This window comes from Schistocerca cancellata, chromosome 10, assembly GCF_023864275.1.
Source record: "Schistocerca cancellata isolate TAMUIC-IGC-003103 chromosome 10, iqSchCanc2.1, whole genome shotgun sequence".
NCBI classification, from domain to species: Eukaryota; Metazoa; Arthropoda; class Insecta; order Orthoptera; family Acrididae; genus Schistocerca; species Schistocerca cancellata.
The window spans coordinates 205,021,027-205,040,669 of NC_064635.1; positions in this window are offsets into that span (position 1 = coordinate 205,021,027).

Below are 19,643 nucleotides of genomic sequence, written 5' to 3' on the forward strand. Positions count from 1 at the left end.
AAAAAAAAAAGAAATGGTTCAAATGGCTCTGAGCACTATGGGACTTAACTTCTGAGGTCATCAGTCCCCTACAACTTAGAACTACTTAAACCTAACTAACCTAAGGACATCACACACATCCATGCCCGAGGCAGGATTCGAACCTGCGACCGTAGCGGTCGCGCGGTTCCTTGTGATCAACCGAGTTATTTAGTGCAGTTCAGAAGAAATAGAGAATTCAAAGTTAGTTGGTAGGCACGAGCAAGACTTCTGCAAACGACGATCCTGTTTTCCTCAGCGAGTTGGTGAGCCTGCACTTTCTTTTCAAAGGGAGATCTGAGAACAGATCTTGGAGCCAGTATCCAGCTGGAGGTGGCGAGCAATAAAAGCGACAGACATGGCTAGGGATAATTCATGCCTTGGTTTCCGTGCAACTTTCGGAGTGAAGTTTTTGTTTGAATCTTTCCCTCTAGATTTTGAACTGTAATCCTATTTTGTTGTCGTCATTATGGGCGGTAATAGCTAAGAGCCCGTTGGTGGCGACGTACGAGCCTGCTTGCGCCGTAAATATTCCAGTCCTGTGGCCTGGTCTGGGCATCTTGTTGATGGTGCTTAGAGTGCTACAGGGCTTTTGATTATTGAAATTATGGTAATGAGAAGTTTAGCCCCGTCCCGCGGGTCAAAGCTATTCTGGCGACCCTGCATTAACCGATTTTTACATGCGTGTAAGAGCAGATATTCGCATGGATCCGCCAATAATCTGTGGAGCAATACGTCGCCTAGAGTGCGTTGGGTTCCTGTCGCGGTCGCCACAGTTGCTTAGAGACAATTAAAGAGAGAGACGTTCCAGAAACACTGAGTATTCTCTGCTACAACGGTTAAGGAAACCACGTATTCGACGAAAGAACTTTAACGATGAGCTGCGATAGGTTAGGGCACCGACAGAAACATACAATTAGTTGAAACTTACTTCTAGAGTTAAACTGTGTGCCGGGCCGAAACTCGAACTCGGGACCTTTGCCTTCCGCGGGCAAGTGCTTGGGTAGCGCAGCCAGTAGAGCACTTACCCACGAAAGGCAAAGGTCCCCAGTTCGAGTTTCGGTCCGGCACACACTTTTAATCTGTCAGGAAGTTTCGTATCGGCGCATACTCTGCTGCAGAGTGAAAATTTCATTCCATACGCTGAAATTCACTCGTAGTTCGGTCACGACAGGTATGTGTACTTGATAGCCGGTTGTTTCTCATGGATCGTAGTCATAAAAGCCGCTGTAATTAGCAACGTGTCAACTGAACACGACTCACACAAACTTCTTAAAAATCAACTGTTATGAGACTACTCGAGGGAGATTTTCGGTCAGAACAATCGCCGTATTGTCCGCTGCAACACTACGAAAAGCGCCCATCGGTACAGTTACTAGTTCTGTATACATATGTCATGGCCTGTTGCATAGCACTACAACATACTGTCTCTTAATTACCAATTAAGTCTGTAATATTGATGTAATTTCATGAGTATGTATGTACTTCATTATTTTTGTCGATGTGCATTACTTCGTAGAAATGCTGACAAAGTCAGGGAAATCGAAAGAATATGTTTCAAGAAATGTGGCAATAATATCGCTGGGCGGAGTGCGCACACGGAGAGAGGTGGAAGGGACAGCGTAGTCGCAAGTTATCAGTGGCGAAATGTGGACGCAGTATGGCAGCGCTGAAGGGCATAATTAAGTGTGTATTGTCGACAAGTTATTTTAAATACGGTAAGACATTTTAAATGGACGAACGGGCTCATACTAGGTCACAGTACAAAGCGTGCAAGAATAAAACTGGTAGTTAAAGTTACGAACACTGAGTGGCTAAAGTTAATAAAAGTTGCTCGTTGTTGAAGAAGAGCCTGTTCCATTACTTACTGCCACAGAAAGCATTAAATTGCGCCATCTGCAAGTCGCATCAAAGTAATATTGTACCATTTAGCTATTTAGTTATGTATACGGCTTGCCAACATCTTAGACGCAATATTTGTAACATTACAGAGTTTCTAGTGGAACCTTAACTGACTTCAGTTCTACGGTTTATCCCTATTCACTAACCATCAGTAGCCTCCCTTCCTTTCACCATTACTACCGAGTGAACCATAAGTGTAAGAGATATTATTATTTCAACTAAGGAAAACTTAACTGCACTTGCGAGTTAACTTAGTACGATACAGCAACTACGAAAGAAGTGGGCACAGTAAAAGTAACATCAAACTGCTAGTAAGTTAAAATGAATACTCCATTTTGACAACAATGACTAGTGTGTGTGTGTGTGTGTGTGTGTGTGTGTGTGTGTGTGTGTGTGTGTGGCCCAAAAAACTTTCATGTGGTTTTTCAGTTTTGTCCATTGGCTTTGCAGAAGTGTTTGTTTTTACTTAATGAAACTATTACGAGCTCCTCTAAAGTAATATATACTATAAAACAGAGATTAGTTGTGGGTATTTGCTCCACAAAACCAGGCGGTAGGTGGCACTGCAGTGAGTGATGTTGCTTAGTATATCTCGTGTTACGTGCTGTTAGTAAGTAATCAGTACTGGGATTTATTAATTACAAAAAATTCCAATTATTAACAAGCCTAAATGCATTTTATCCTACATGGTTCTCAACTGAAGCTAGAGAATGTTCATCTATTTACAATTCTGCCCTCCTACACTTGTTATTATTATGTAATTTAAATTTCAGTTCAGTAGTTAACGATTATTACCTTTGCTCACTTTAGAGCTGGCGACTGTAACTCATTTTTTCGTAAGCAAATCCGACACTCTTTCAGTTACACGTTCAAAATTATGTCTAAATGCAGAACGTTATTTGATTCCACACGAACTTTCTTCTCGAGCATTGTCACTCACGATAAGAACCTGTGCGATAAAGATCGAGATATAATCGTGCTTACATTCTTTCGGTTGGCACTGTTCTCCGAATCGATGCCTTTTCTGTACTATACGGGTAGGTTACAATATCCCCCAGCCACAGTATCGTCAGACGGACGAAAACAAAACGGGCCAGACAACTGATAGCAGTATCAGGCGATAATCCGTTTTCAGCAGCAGCGAAAATGTTACAGCTGTCTCAGGCCAATCCATATCACTTCTTCAGCCACTCAAACACCTTTCAAAACTGCTGGTTGCATCACTATGACTCTGAGGGGAAAAAAATAAAAATAAAAAAACAAGCCAAGCAGTAAGACGAAGTGGCAGAGACCCAAGCATAGGGCAATGTGATGCTGAGTGTTTCTTTGGGACTGCCGTAGTGTGGTGGCAAGAGATTACGCGCGTAACAGGCAGTCAGAGGAGCGTACACGGAGATGTCCCGACGGGGTTGCGGTAGGGCAAGGGGTCCAGACTAAGCATTGCGGGTAGCTGCCCTAGCGGGCGCTTTTGCTCCATACCAACGCGCCACCTCACTCCGCAAAAAGCACACACACGTTGCTTCTTATGGCTATCAAGTTTTGCCTGAACCACAGCATTCTACCGTCAAGACACCCAGTGAGCTCTTCCACATTCCTCGGGCGAGGAAGCACTCGTATGACAGTCACTTTCAGAATAACGACAGCCAATATGGTTGGTATAGGTTAGGTGTGGTACATCTGTAGGTATTACGCCTACACGGTGCAGTCACATTAAGGTGTTCGACCGTCACCGAGCGGTAACCATTCTCTGACGGCAGGTCGCAGCATTGGCAGTGGAACGTACAGTGAATAACCTTAATATTCGGACACTAAGAGATTTTTACTTTGCTGCATAACTGTAATCTGAATAAAAGAAAAATATAATACATCCACGTATTATATGAAGGTAGATGTCTCGTACATAATAGTATGAATGATGCTTACACAATGTATACCACTTGTTAAATAATGCGATTGAAATAAAGCGCTCTTCGATGGTCACGTTACTTTGATATCTGGACAGATGGCAGGGCCGCACTTGTTTTCATCGGGGAAAATACTTCGAGTCAGAAGGCAACTGTGTGTTTATAAACGCGGTCGACTGTCCAGGCGGTACGATGCCACGCAAAGCTAATACTAGTTTTAAGATACGACAGCTTGTGATTTTTCACAACGCGAAAAGTAAATCATGTAGACAAATTGCGGCCACGCTCAACATAAGTGAGACTACTGTGGCAGATATCTTCAGACGATTCAAAAATTAGAACCATATTGACTCTATACAGGAAAAGGGCCAGCCTCCGAAGCCGGATGCAGGTGACAAGAGGCAGCTAATACGGAAAATGAAGACGGATCCTACACTCAGCGCGCCCACACTAGCACGTGAGCTGCTAAACGACACTGGCAAGAAGGTACATCCTTAAACGATTCGCAGAGCGCTGAATGGAAATGGCTCCGATGGCAGAGTGGCCAGGACGAAACCGTACTTGAATGAACAGAATCGAAAGAAGAGAGAGTACTTTGCCAGGGAGTTTATTACGAAGGATGAAATATGGTGAAAAAGTAAATTTAACGTTTTTGGGTCGGATGGACGAAGCATGGTGTCGGGGAAGAAAAACCAAGAATTTACAGTCACAAATATTAAACCGCCTGTAGAGCATAGAGGTGGCAGCGTTCTTGTCTGGGGCTGTGAATCGATATTTGGACCGGGCGAATTGGTGTTCATAAACAGTATTGTGGACAAATATGTCTATTTGAAAACAATTTACGGAAAAGTACTGCAACCATGGGGACATCAAACACGTTCAAGTTTTAGCAGGGCAATGACCCGAAACAATAAGGCTCGCATTGTGCAGGTATATTTGTTGTACAATTGCCCCAAAGTCTTACAACCACCACCTCAATCACCAGATCTCAACCCCATTGAGAATGTGTGGGCAGAAGTGGAGCGACGCATTACACCAGTATCGTCCAAGGAAACTCTGAAGCGTCGATTAATGATACAGGGTACTTATAAATGGTGGAAAAATCGAAATTTTTTTATGACTTTATTAAATTCTATAGTCTTTCCTGATAACATTGATATATACATTATAGGGTTTAAAATGAAAAATGACCTATATATACCAGATTTTAAAGTTACAGTCATGTATGCTGCCACGCCCCCAAAGCAAAAGAAAGGGTCAAATACACCATCATAAGCACTATCTTCCTGCGCCTGCTATGAATGAAATAAAATCAATTTTTGGAGACCTAAGTGACCCTGTTTTGCTTAGTAAATGTCTTCTTGCGGGCACTCAGAATACAAATGAAAGTTGAACCATTGCATATGGGAAAGATTACCCGAGAATGTTTCTGTAGGAATAAATACATTAAAAGTTGGTGTACTAGATGCAGTGATTTGTTTCAACGATGGATTTCTAGAAAGGTTGGAAGTCCTGAGAAACTTAGGCATAAAATGTGGCTCTAAAGCCGAAGATCAATTGCGTGCGTGTGACAGACAACGGGTGCATGAAGCTGAAAGATTTGCTCTTCAAGTTACCAAAGAAGCAAGAAGTGCTAAAAGAAATGCAAAGAGGAAGCTTGGAGATGAAGAAATGCTGCAGAATGAAGAATATGCTTCAGGAATGTTCTGAGCCACAGTTTAACTGGACTTGTATCTTCATTCGCAATTTCCCGCAAACTGTATCGTTCTAGATCCCACTGTAATTGCCTTAGAGTAAAAAAAAAGGCGAAACGCTCCTAAGAGAACTAAATTACAGCTGCGGCAAGAAAAGGCGGTTTTATTTACGAAACAAATGTGTAAATAAATTTATGTAAAAGCTTTTTTTTTTAATTTTTCCAATATCCCGTTTGTCTGAGTCACCCCTGTATATGCAGATGAGAAGCAACACTTGCTGCCGAAGTTGACGAACCGATGCCTGAAAACTGGTTCGTCGATACGGCCCAACAGAGGTGTGCAGAGAGTGTGGGTCGGTGTTGGCCAGATGGTGTTAGTCGGCGAGTAGATAATGGGTGAGAAGCTTCCGAGGCGGCTGTGCTGGGATGGAGAGAGGGAGGCTGCGCCAGCAGGCCCCGCTGAGGGGACAGGTGTGTGCGGAGGACGCGGGCCAACAGCTGCGGGCCGCGGCGCAGGCAAAGCCGCGCAGCTGTGGAGGAGCGCCAGCCCGCTTTACCTGCCCCCAGGCGCGCTGCCCTAAGCTGCGTCCACACCGTACCTTTTCCAAGTGAGAACCTCTATTCGCTCGTTCAAACAAATTTCGGGCTTGCAGCCGGTCGTCGCACGATATTTCAACTGGGCACCTGCCAGTCATCTACAGGTGAGCCGTCGCAGACTGGCGAAAACGTCCCCCTTTCCGCAATACATAGCGTACAGTAACTATTCTGCGCATGCGTCGAATGAACCACACTGCCCGCCGGCAGCGCCCTCGCTGGTGGAATGGCGGAACTCGGTCGCCCTCTGCGTTGCTGTTTCCTACGGCCGTCGACGCAATCTGTCGTCTTCGATTAGAGCAAATCGTGGAGATGATGTGATTCCATGCACTGTCCAGCTGGTAGCCACTGTCACTGTTTAACAGATTTTCCGCCAGTCGCATTTCTACGGATTCTTTAATAATGGAGTCCCAGAATGACGTTGCCGTGGACAAAATCATTGTTTTCTCATACTCCATTGAATGTCCAGTAGAAATACGATGTTCAGCAATAGCGGACTTGCTGGGCTGCAAAAGACGCGTGTTAAGTTGATGTTCAGTGCAGCGTTCTTTCACGGTGCGTGTGGTTTGACCTATGTAAGCCATACCACATTGGCACGGTATCTTGTAAATTCCGGCCTTTCGTAGTAACAGATTGTCCTTAACTGATCCCACAAGGTCTGCAATCTTTGATGGTGGGCGGAAAACCACTTTTATCTGAAATTTTAGGAGGATTTTTGCTATTTTAAACGAAGTGCTGCCAACGAAAGGAAGAAAAGCTAAAGATTGTTCCGGCATGTTCTCCTCTTTATTCACTTCCTGCTTGTTAGTTTTAACTGTTAGTGCCCTGTTAATCTGCCGGATGGAATACCCATTTTCCCTGAATACTGTCTTTAGATGGGCGAGTTCTTGAGCTAAGCTATGTAGATCTGAGACAGTATGACCTCTATGAACAAGTGTTTTAAGCAAATTCATGGTTGGTGATGGGTGATGGCAACTCAATGCTTGCAGGTACAAGTCAGTACGAGTGGGTTCCCGGTAAACTGAATGGTTCAAATCGCTTCTGAGCACTATGCGACTTAACTTCTCAGGTCATCAGTCGCCTAGAACTTAGAACTAATTAAACCTAACTAACCTAAGGACATCACACACATCCATGCCCGAGGCAGGATTCGAACCTGCGACCGTAGCGGTAAACTGAATGCCCTAGAGAACCATCATTCTTCCTTCGAACCAGGATATCCAAGAAAGGCAAACAACCATCTTTCTCTATTTCCATGGGGAACCGGATTGTGCGATGAATGGAGTTGAGGTGATGTAGAAACCATGAGTCACACTATGAAAGTGTCATCCACATACCTCCAAAAAACTGTTTGTTTCAGGGCAGCTGATTCAAGCGCTCTTTCCTCAAAATCCTCCATAAAAAGGTTGGCCACCAAAAGAGACAGTGGGCTACCCATGGCGACACCGTCAGTCTGTTCAAAATATTCTCGATTAAACATAAAAGAAGTTGAGGAAAAAGCGTGCCTGAACAAAACAGTGATATCAACAGGAAACATGTTACCAATGAGTGTCAAATAATCTGCAAGAGGAACTTTTGTAAAAAGTGAGACCACGTCAAAACTTACTACAAGGTCTACACTGCTAAGACGAAGAGCCCGCAGTCTATTGATAAAATCAGCTGAGTTTCGTATGTGATGTGAGGACTTGCCCACGAAAGGTCTCAGTAAGGAAGCGAGATGTTTAGCTAAATCATATGTAGGAGTTCCAATGTTGCTCAGTATTGGACGCAGAGGAAGACCCTCTTTATGCACCTTTGGAAGGCCATGCAGTCTTGGAGGTACACAACCATGTGGTCTTAACCTCTTGATGGTCTCTTGCGGTAAGGAGGAGGAACTTAATAGTGCTGAAGTTTTCAGTTGCACACGTCCTGTAGGATCGTAATCAATCCTCCTATAGGTAGAGTCACTTAGCAGACCATACTTCGTATCTTTATGCACACCACGAGGCAACAATACAGTTTCATTACCTTTGTCAGCTTTCAATACCACTACGTCAGGGTCCTCTCTCAGATTTCGTAATGTAGCCCTTTTTGCAGAGGTTAAATTACTGCATTGAGTAGGAGCCTTCAACAGCGCACGGCAAGTTTCCCTTCTTATTTCGTCTGCAGCATCCAAAGGAAGACGTCGTACAGCTTCTTCAAAATACTTATTAATGGCGATGCTGTAGATGTAGGTGCAAAATTGAGTCCCTTGCTTAATGCAGACAGCGTCACGTCGTCCAAAGGTAATGTAACTGTTTTGTTACCTCGTGGTGTGTATAAAGATAAGATGTATGCTAAGTGGCTCTACCTATAGGAGGATTGATTACGATCCTACAGGACGTGTGCAACTGAAAACTTCAGCACTATTAAGTTCCTCCTCCTTACCGCAAGAGACCATCAAGAGGTTAAGACCACATGGTTGTGTACCTCCAAGACTGCATGGCCTTCCAAAGGTGCATAAAGAGGGTCTTCCTCTGCGTCCAATACTGAGCAACATTGGAGCCGCTACATATGATTTAGCTAAACATCTCGCTTCCTTACTGAGACCTTTCGTGGGCAAGTCCTCACATCACATACGAAACTCAGCTGATTTTATCAATAGACTGCGGGCTCTTCGTCTTAGCAGTGTAGACCTTGTAGTAAGTTTTGATGTGGTCTCACTCTTTACAAAAGTTCCTCTTGCAGATTCTTTGACACTCATTGGTAACATGTTTCCTGTTGATATCACTGCTTTGTTCAGGCACGCTTTTTCCTCAACTTCTTTTATGTTTAATCGAGAATATTTTGAACAGACTGACGGTGTCGCCATGGGTAGCCCCCTTTCTCCTTTGGTGGCCAGCAGATTTCTACGAGAATGGTATTCAAAACTTGTCGTGCTATACCATAAGTGCCTTAATATTTGTGGGAATTATGTAGAAAAGTAGATTACAGTACAGGCTTTCAAGTACAAATTAAATTGCTAAGAAAAGGCTACTTGTCTTATTTTTATTGCAAGATTGTGCTTTTTTTTAAGTACGGCTTTCATATTATTTTATCGGAAGCTGCCACTACGAGATGCGGTAACGTAGTTTCATATGTTGCATCGTCGAGTAACATCCAAAACAATTACGTTTTGTCAATGTCAGAACACACTTCTACCTACAGAACAGCAACTTTGTTACGGTTATCATCTTGTTTTGAAGAGTCTGAACCTCTGCATAATGTAGGTCGGGGCGCGAACTACCGCGGCCACATAGTTCAGTTGCAGTTGACACAGCAAACGTCGGAATCTGCGGTCGACACATCATCTCAGAAAGACAATACGAAAATTTGTCGACATGTCCTGTAAAGATAAAATGACAACACTAACTCTGCTGCAGACTGGCAAACTCGGAAATGAACAATATCGCCGAGAAACATTGGAAGATGCGGAGAGAGAATATTCTGTTGTGATTTACATTACGTTGACAGTTAATAATGTTTCCTTTTATGACGATAAGACACTTGCATAGGTGTAAGCTTAAAATGTTCATAAATCTCGAAGTATCTTTTTCTTTTCTCTTGTTACTTTCTCTTGTCACTTCGTTAACGGTTCTCCTCCTACGTTTGTAATCATGTAAGTTATCATTCTGGATGACAGTAAGTACGATCAAATGCACACATTGCATTGTGCTTATTTCCTTTCCTGACACTAATGGTATATTTTTGTTTTAAGAGCCTATACTTTGGAAGTGTCGATCAGTTTGTTCCACGACTGGTACACTACTGGCCATTAAAATTGTTACACCAAGAAGAAATGCAGAAGATGAAAGGGTATTCATTGGACAAATATATTACACTAGAACTGACATGTGATTACATTTTCACGCAATTTGGGTGCATATCTCCTGAGAAATCAGTAGCCAGAACAACCACCTCTGGCCGTAATAACGGCCTTGCTACGCCTGGGCATTGAGTCAAACAGAGCTTGGATGGCGTGAACAGGTACAGCTGCCCATGCAGCTTCAACACGATACCACAGTTCATCGAGAGTAGTGACTGGCGTATTGTGACGAGCCAGTTGCTCGGCCACCATTGACCAGATGTTTTCAATTGGTGAGAGATCTGGAGAATGTGCTGGCCAGGACAGCAGTCGAACATTTTCTGTATCCAGAAAGGCCTGTAAAGGACCCGCAACATGCGGTCGTGCGTTATCCTGCTGAAATGTAGGGTTTCGTAGGGATCGAATGAAGGCTACAGCCACGGGTCGTAACACATCTGAAATGTAACGTCCACTGTTCATAGTGACGTCAATGCGAACAAGAGGTGACTGGGACGTGTAACCAATGGCACCCCATACCATCACGCCGAGTTATACGCCAGTATGGCGATGACGAACACACGCTTCCATTGTGCGTTCACCCCTATGTCGCCAAACACGGATGCGACCATCACGATGCTGTAAGCAGAACCTGGATTCAGCCGAAAAAAATGACATTTTGCCATTCGTGCACCCAGGTTCGTCGTTGAGTACACCAACGCAGGCGCTCCTGTCTGTGATGCAGCGTCAAGGGTAACCGCAGCCATGGTCTCCAAGCTGATAGTCCATACCGCTGCTAACGTCGTCGAACTGTTCGTGCAGATGGTTGTTGTCTTGCAAACGTCCCCATCTGTTGACTCAGGGATCGAGACGTGGCTGCACGATGCGTTACAGCCATGCGGATAAGATGCCTGTCATCTCGACTGCTAGAGATACGAGGCCGTTGGGATCCAGCACGGCGTTCCGTATTACCCATATTCCATATTCTGCTAACAGTCATTGGATCTCTACCAACGCGAGCAGCAATGTCGTGACACGATAAACGGCAATCGCGATAGGCTAGAATCCGACCTTTATCGAAGTCCGAAACGTGATGGTACGCATTTCTCCTCCTTACACGAGGCATCACAACAACGTTTCACCAGGCAACGCCGGTCAACTGCTGTTTGTGTTTGAGAAATCGCTTGGAAACTTTGCTCATGTCAGCATGTTGTAGGTGTCGCCACCGGCGCAAACCTTGTGTGAATGCTCTGAAAAGCTAATCATTTGCAAATCACAGCATCTTCTTCGTGTTGGTTAAATTTCGCGTCTGTAGCACGCCATCTTCGTGGTGTAGCATTTTTAATGGCCAGTAGTGTATTAGCCGGGCTGCACGTAATCTGTTTAGACGCCATCACGACCATCTCATCGAGATAACTGTTAATTATAACAATTATAAAGAATCCGCCTTTTTTTTAAAATCCGAAATTCGATGTAACAGTGCGAACAAGACTGGCGCACTTGAAATATATGAAATACATGGTCGGAGAATAACTAACCAAGACAGTTACTTCTGAAATAAAATATTTCGTGTTTTTTTTCCCCCCTTTAACACTTGATCTGGGCCGTCAGTATAACAACGTCGTTACAAAGATCACTTGATAAGGATAGTTTCTGCAGAAACGGCGTTGGCGCGCTAGCAGCAGCGCATAAACACGGCGGGCCTCAGACTCACCGTAGTACACGCGCTGCGGAAGTCGGCTGCACTCACCTGCAACAAGAGAAAACGCGGCGTTACTGCACACTGAATCACAGCGCCCGGTTTAGCTGCGGCTGCGCAACATCTCGCATCTGGTCTTATGTCAGAGGCGCGCACCAGGTGTTTGCGTTCTGTACAAGTGTGGGGATGGGGCGGTATAGCGTCCACAAAAACAAATTTGCGTAAAATCATGCTCTGAGAACATGGTTCATGCATAACAGCTTAAGGGGAAAAAGGCTGGCCGGGAATTTAGACCCCACGTGCTTTTCACTGACGTTAAGGAAGCATATGATTGCAGCCGAAATTGCCTCAGCCTTCAAGAAGAATATAGTAATTCCAATCCCAAAGAAAGCAGGCGTTGCCAGATGTGAAAATTACCGAACTATCAGTTTAATAAGTCACGGCTGCAAAATACTAACGCGGATTCTTTATAGACGAATGTAAAAACTGGTAGAAGCTGACCTCGGGGAAGATCAGTTTCGATTCCGTAGAAATATCGGAACACGTGACGCAATACTGACCCTACGACTTATCTTAGAAGAAAGATTAAGGAAAGGCAAACCTACGTTTCTAGTATGTGTAGACTTCGAGAAAGCTTTTGACAATGTTGACTGGAATACTCTCTTTCAAATTCTGAAGGTGGCAGGGGTAAAATACAGGAAGCGAAAGCCTATTTACAATTTGTACAGGAACCAGATGGCAGTTATAAGAGTCGAGGCACATGAAAGGGAAGCAGTGGTTGGGAAGGGAGTAAGACAGGGTTGTAAGCCTCTCCCTGATGTTATTCAATCTGTATATTGAGCAAGCAGTAAAGGAAACAAAAGAAAAATTCGGAGTAGGTATTAAAATCCATGGAGAAGAAATAAAAACTTTGAGGTTCGCCGATGACATTGTAATTCTGTCAGAGACAGCAAAGGAATTGGAAGAGCAGTTAACGGAATGGATGGTGTCTTGAAGGGAGGATATAAGATGAACATCAACAAAAGCAAAACGAGGATAATTGAATGTAGTCGAATTAAGTCGGGTGATGTTGAGGGTATTAGATTAGGAAATGAGACACTTAAAGTAGTAAAGGAGTTTTGCTATTTGGGGAGCAAAATAACTGATGATGGTCGAAGTAGAGAGGATATAAAACGTAGACTGGCAATGGCAAGGAAAGCGTTTCTGAAGAAGAGAAATTTGTTAACATCGAGTATTGATTTAAGTGTCAGGAAGTCGTTTCTCAAAGTATATGTATGGAGTGTAGCCATGTATGGAAGTGAAACGTGGACGATAAATCGTTTGGACAAGAAGAGAATAGAAGCTTTCGAAATGTGGTGCTACAGAAGAGTGCTGAAGATTAGATGGGTAGATCACGTAACTAATGAGGAGGTATTGAATAGACTTGGGGAGAACAGGAGTTTGTGACACAACTTAACTAGAAGAAGGGATCGGTTGGTAGGACATGTTCTGAGGCATCATCAAGGGATCACCAATTCAGTATTGGAGGGCAGCTTGGAAGGTAAAAATCGTAGAGGGAGACCAAGACATGAATACACTAAGCAGATTCACAAGGATGTAGGTTGCAGTAAATACTAGGAGATGAAGAAGCTTGCACAGGACAGAGTAGCATGGAGAGCTGCATCAAACCAGTCTCAGGACTGAAGACCACAACAACAACAACAACAACAACAACAACGATTGCATTGCCATGCGTAAATTGTGGGGTGCATTGTTAGGGAATGGAATGAGTTGTGTCTATGTTCAAACTCTAGAGCTTTGCTTAGGTTATGCGACGATGTAACGCCACTTCCTCGGACGAGAAATGAAAATCAGGACATTAACCAGTAATTGAATCAGGAATCTAATACTCAGTAATTTATTAACATTCGAAAGAAAGATAAGATTCCAGTAAAATCAAACTCAAAATTCAAAATCATAGTAAATCGCAAAACCATTATAATTAAAATTCGCAAAGTAGAACCAACGTTCCCAAAGAATACTCCGTGTGAATACTCTTTGAGTTTCGTGAGCAATGGCTAAGGACAATTCAATCCATTGTCACTGCATTACGAGAGTTAGCCGAAGCAGGTCATACTTTTAAATGCTCGTATATGTAGGCGCAATTAGATTTTTTTTTCTGAATTGATTATTGCGATCTACTACGACGCAGTGAAACAGTACTTTGACTTCAAATACTACGTTATTTAGAATTCAGGTAGAGGACTTGCATATATTAGACAGAAGTGACTTTTAATTAACCTGAAGTTAGCACTATTTAGGAAGTGAACATAGACAGACAATTTCATTCGTAATAACTAATGGACTACAGAACTTGGCGATAGTTACGAAGCATATTATTATTAATTCGCCCCGACACCTGTGAAAGCTGCTTCCTCCCGGCTCTGTATAGGAAGTGACTAAAATTGTGTAGTAAACCCGCATATCGTGTCAATTCACGCATTTATCATTCAAGTTTTACAATATTGTTTATAGAGATAACGTGCTGCAATATTATTTGACTGAAGCGCTCGGCGCTTATATAGAAACTCCTTGAGGTTAGGAATTAATAACACTGTTACGACTGATTATAGATTTGAGATTACAACCAGTCTATAGTGAATTTGGTGTCGCTGGAACTAATTTGAACTTATCATTAATATTTAAATAGCAACTGATAAACCATCGATTATAAACGATTTAATTACGACTTTTAGGGAAGTAAATATCTCGCACAGGTCGCGAGTTTAGTTCATCAATGTTCTGTTTGTAACGTCGATACCGATTCATAAGAAATAACAATCTCATTGCTCTACCGCTGAGTGTTAGCTAAGACCGAAGATCCGAAGGGACGTTAAAACGACGAACCTCAGTATTCAGTGATATGACAGGAACAATCATTTGAAGAAAAAAAAACTTGACATATGCCATTCCTGAATGGTCTCCTAGATAGAACACATCTTATGCACTCGTACATTGTCATTTATTTTCTCTATTATTCAATGCATTGCCAGGTTTACACATGTAAATATGTACAGCAATTAGTAAACAGGCGTTTCACACAGCAGCTACTGAAAAATATGTATTTTTAACACACTCGCCTCTAAGCATTATCGCACACGTCAATTATAGCTGTTGGACAGTTCACAATAAATGTTCCACTATCTCACAGCCGACTTCAATGCACTTGCGCACTCTTGGCAAAACAGGTTGTGTTACCTGTCTGATCGCCTTTGCGCGTTCCTTAATGAAGGCAGCAGCGTCCATGATGCGACCTAGGAGTTCATCTCGCGTATTTATCTTATGTTTGTACAACTCAGACTACATCCAACCCCACAAACATAAATCTAATGGTGTAAAGTCTGGCGGCCATTTGACTGTGCTGCCAGGACCATCCCAGCGATTAGGGGTAAGTGCAGTTGAAATGTAACATCACATGTCTGGTAAAAAATGTAAATGTCGTGTGACTAGGGCCTCCCGTCGGGTAGACCGTTCGCCGGGTGCAAGTCTTTCGATTTGACGCCACTTCGGCCACTTGGCTGTCTATGGGGATGAAATGATGATGATTAGGACAACACAACACCCAGTCCCTGATAGGAGAAAATCTCCGAATCGAACGCGGGCCCTTAGGATTGATATTCTGTCGCGCTTACCACTCAGCCACCGGGGGCGGACACATGTCTGCTGAAGTGTGGAGGCGCTCAGTCAGTCTGGACGTACACTGCAGTCCGCGAGGCCATACGAGCGTTCACAACGTGTTCAGCAAACAAATTTTCCAAAAAGTACGAATAATTTTGTCCTGTCGTCTGTTTTTCTAAAATTACTCGACCTACCAATATGATACCGTTCATGTCGCACCGAACATTAATCGATAAGCGAACCTGTAAATTCGTTTCCATTGTAGCGGGTGGATTTTTCCAGCGAGCATTTGTGATTTTTACGTGTGTTAAAGATCCCATTCCGTGTAACCGTTGCTTCATCAATGAATGGTATTAATAGAAGCAACTGACGACTGTCATTTAAGCGGTGACACAAATCAAGCTGTGTGGTATTGTCGTCAATGTTAGGATTGTGCACACGCTGTATTGGAAATGTGGGTAGATACAAGTTTTCCGCAGTCAATGTTCGCCTTACAAGTTTTCGTGGGACACTGATATCAGCAAAAAGTCGCCGTGTTCTGGCAGTAGCGCTACGCGGCACCGTTTCCTGCACATGTTGCTGAACTGCACGTTCAAAAGAGAAATGGGAGCTTGGGAAAATACCTGGATCACGCAGTGTGCTAAAAACTCTAACACAGTACGAAGATGAAGTCGACGTGTTGGAAAGGCAACGGCGGTATTCTTCGACAGCAAGAAGAGCACTACCATCGCAGACGCAGTTAACACGCACCATATTTGCGTATTCTTCATTAGTGTAGTTGTGCGGCATTTTAAGCAGCGCGTGTATAAATACAGTCAACCCATGTTTCTCTCTAATACACTTTCGATCTCTCTGACTACTTCACTTACAGCACACGAAGGACAACTGTGTGTTAAACGGGTTCAATGGCACAAAGACATCCAGAGCTAAGAGGGTGGAAAACAACGAGATAAACTGAGCTAAAATAAAACGTCAAAGAAGTTGGTGGATAATACACATACATTTATATGCGCCCATAGCCGCCCCCCCCCCCCCCCCCCCAAAAAAGGGCATTAAAGCTCCTTGGAAACCATCTGAAGTTTTTTGCTTCAAATGAGCGTTTCTATCACATCCCTGAATATAAAGCATTCCTCCTCGGGGACTGCTATAGTGACGCAACTTGCTCCATTAATGTAGGTACAAAAACATGCGAAGGCGTCCCAGTGATCAAAAGGTTACAGCTCGTTTTTGCAGGGACGAAAAATGGCTCGAATGGCTCTGAGCACTATGGGACTCAACATCTTAGGTCATAAGTCCCCTAGAACTTAGAACTACTTAAACCTAACTAATCTAAGGACATCACACGCACCCATGCCCGAGGCAGGATTCGAACCTGCGACCGTAGCAGTCCCGCGGTTCCGGACTGCAGCGCCGGAACCGCTAGACCACCGCGGCTGGCGCAGGGACGAAGGTGAAATGAATTACATGATTAGAAAGTTGTACAAAGACTATCAAAAATGGGGATTAACCACTAATTTTGAGTAAACAGAATATTTCGTGACTGGAGGAGTGAGTCAAGACCTCACATTATATTTTGGGGGTAGTAAGGTCAGTCGATTTCGATAAATATTTGTATTGTTAATAAAGATCAATCGAGTGAAAGCGGAATTGAGAACCGCTTTGGCCAAGGCACACAAGTAACCATACAGTTAAATGGCGTTTAATGGAGCAAGATATTAGCTCACAAATGAAGGTCAGGATGCTTAAAGCGATGGTATGGAGCATAAACACGGGAATTTACGAATGGATTTAAGAAGAACTCTTGTCAATGGAGATGCGATACTGGGTGTGTTGCTCTACGCTGATACCACGGATAAAATTATAAATGAAAAGACAGTCAAGAGAATGAATTTGGACAGCAATGTAAAGGATATAGCAGAAGTAAAACAGTTGAGATGGTACGAGCACGTATGCCCTTTGGATGAGGGCAGATGGCCTACGAAGATGATGGAATGGATTCCAGCTAACAGAAGGAGAATAGGACGCCTGACAACAACATGGGAAGAGGGAGGCAGAAGAGCGAGGTCAGAGAGGAGGGAGACTGGAAAGACGGGCGACCCTTGAAGAAAGGATGCGAGGAACAACAATATTGCCGTATTATATCGGAATAAAGGAAATCGTTTGTTTGTTTGGTGATAGCTGCCTGCGGTCTTTGTACACAATGAAATTCCCGCACCACAGTACCGCTGCATGCCATTAGGAGAGACACCACAGAACATCTCAGCCCACCTACACTAAACCAATGGGCTCTTCTCTCACCAACCCTTTACAATACTCTTTCATTACTCACTCTTTCCATCCAGCTTATTCTCTCCATTCTCCTCCACATCCATATCTCAAATGCTTCTAACCTTTTTTCATCCTATCCTCTCATTGTCCATGTTTCTGCCCCATATAATGCCACACTCCAAACAAAACATTTGCCAAGCCTTTTCCTTAGTCTTTTATCAAATTTGCCACATAAGAGTCTCCTCTTTCTGTTGAATGCCTCCTTCGCTGTGGCAATTCGAGTTTTCACCTCCTGGTGACATCTCAAGTCTTCAGTTATTGTGCTTCCGAGATATTTAAATTCCCTTACTTGGCTGATGGTAGATCGTCCTATTTTAATATTGGACAGTCTGCGTCTTGTACTGATGGCCATACTTCTTTGTTTTTGCTGTGTTTATTTGCATCCCATATTCCACACAAGTTTCATTCAGATCTTTGAGCATATAATTCACTGTCCGCTCACTTTCTGCAACTAATACCATGTCATCAGCAAAGCTTATACATTCTATTCTCTTTCCACCAATACCTATTCCTCTTTTCCCATCTAAACTTCTCGCAATAATCTCTTCAAGGTATACGTTAAACAACAGTGGGGAAAGGCGACAACCTTGTCTAACACCTCGTCCAATGCTGCTTCCTTCTGACATTTCATTTCCAATCCTTATCCGTACTTTCTGGTGTAAATATAGATTCTGTATCAGTCGTCTCTCTTTCCAATCTACTCCTTTCCTCTTCAAGATATCCATCAGCATGTACCACTGAACTCTGTCAAAAGCCTTTTCTAAATCTATAAAAACAGAAAAGATTTCTCTACCCTTTTCCATATATCTTTCCCCTATAGTTCTTAGCAGGTCAATAGCATCTACTGTTCCTTTTCCTCTTCTAAATGCGAACTGCTCCTCTCCAATCCTTCTATCCAGCTTGCCATATAACCTTCTATTAAACACTCTCAGCAAGACTTAAGCTGCATGAGAAATTAGACTGATGGCCCGGTGCTCTTCACATTTTTTAGTGTTTCTCTTTTTCTCTATTGGTATCATAACTGTTGCAGCGAAGCACTCAGGCCATTCCCCTTTGTCATATATCTCGTTACAGAGGTAGACTATTTCTTTTCTTGCCTTGTTTCCCAGACTCTTCAACAGTTCTGCTGGCAAATCATCTATTCCACATGCCTTCCTATTCTTCATCTCCTTCAGCGCCTTTTCTACTTCTGCTTCCAAGATGGTAAATCTCTTTCCATCTTCCGGCACATACTGCTCCTGCTGAAGGTTGTAAGAGAAAGGAAAAAGAACTGGTTGGGACATTCATTGAGAAGGGAGCGCTTGCTAGCAGATGCTTTGGAAGGATTGGTTTGTGGGAGAAGACTCAGAGGAAGAAGGAGATACAAGGCGATAGACGACATAAAGGAAAGAGGAAATTATGCAGATCTGAAGAGGATGGCAGAAGACTGGACAGCCTGGAGAACTACCATGTGGAAACCTGCCTTTAGGCAGAACACTGATGATGATGATGATGATGATGATGATTACTTTCGGCTCCTCCGACACTTAAAACTTTGTGACTACTTCGTATTTGTTGTTATTGTGCAGTACACGAGATTTAGATAACTTATAGCTAAAAGAAAACAAACGACAAAACAATAAAGCGATACAGGAAAAAAGCAACGCACAAATAAATTGAGACCAAAAAATGGGAATTGTGTCGAGGATAGAATGGAAACACATCACTGTTACAGCCAAAGCTGCGGAGAACGTACGTCACTTGTTTGTACTTACTTTTCTACGTGAGGGCTGATACGGAAACATGCTGTTGGCTTTCATACTCCGTGGACCTTAATGAACTGTGCCGAACACAGGTCGGTATTTACATCCTTGGTGACTGTATTAGTCCGTGGTCTGAGGCATGTTTCCGTGCTTAACGTGTCGTTCCCAACTGCTGCCGATATCTTCAGAGGCTATAAAACTCTGTTAGTTGATTTTCGGGCTCAAAGAAGCTCGGCAAGGTGAACTGTTTACCACACCAGTGTCAAAGTTGGGTGAGTCGCGGCGCTGCTTGTTTTAGTTAGCACTA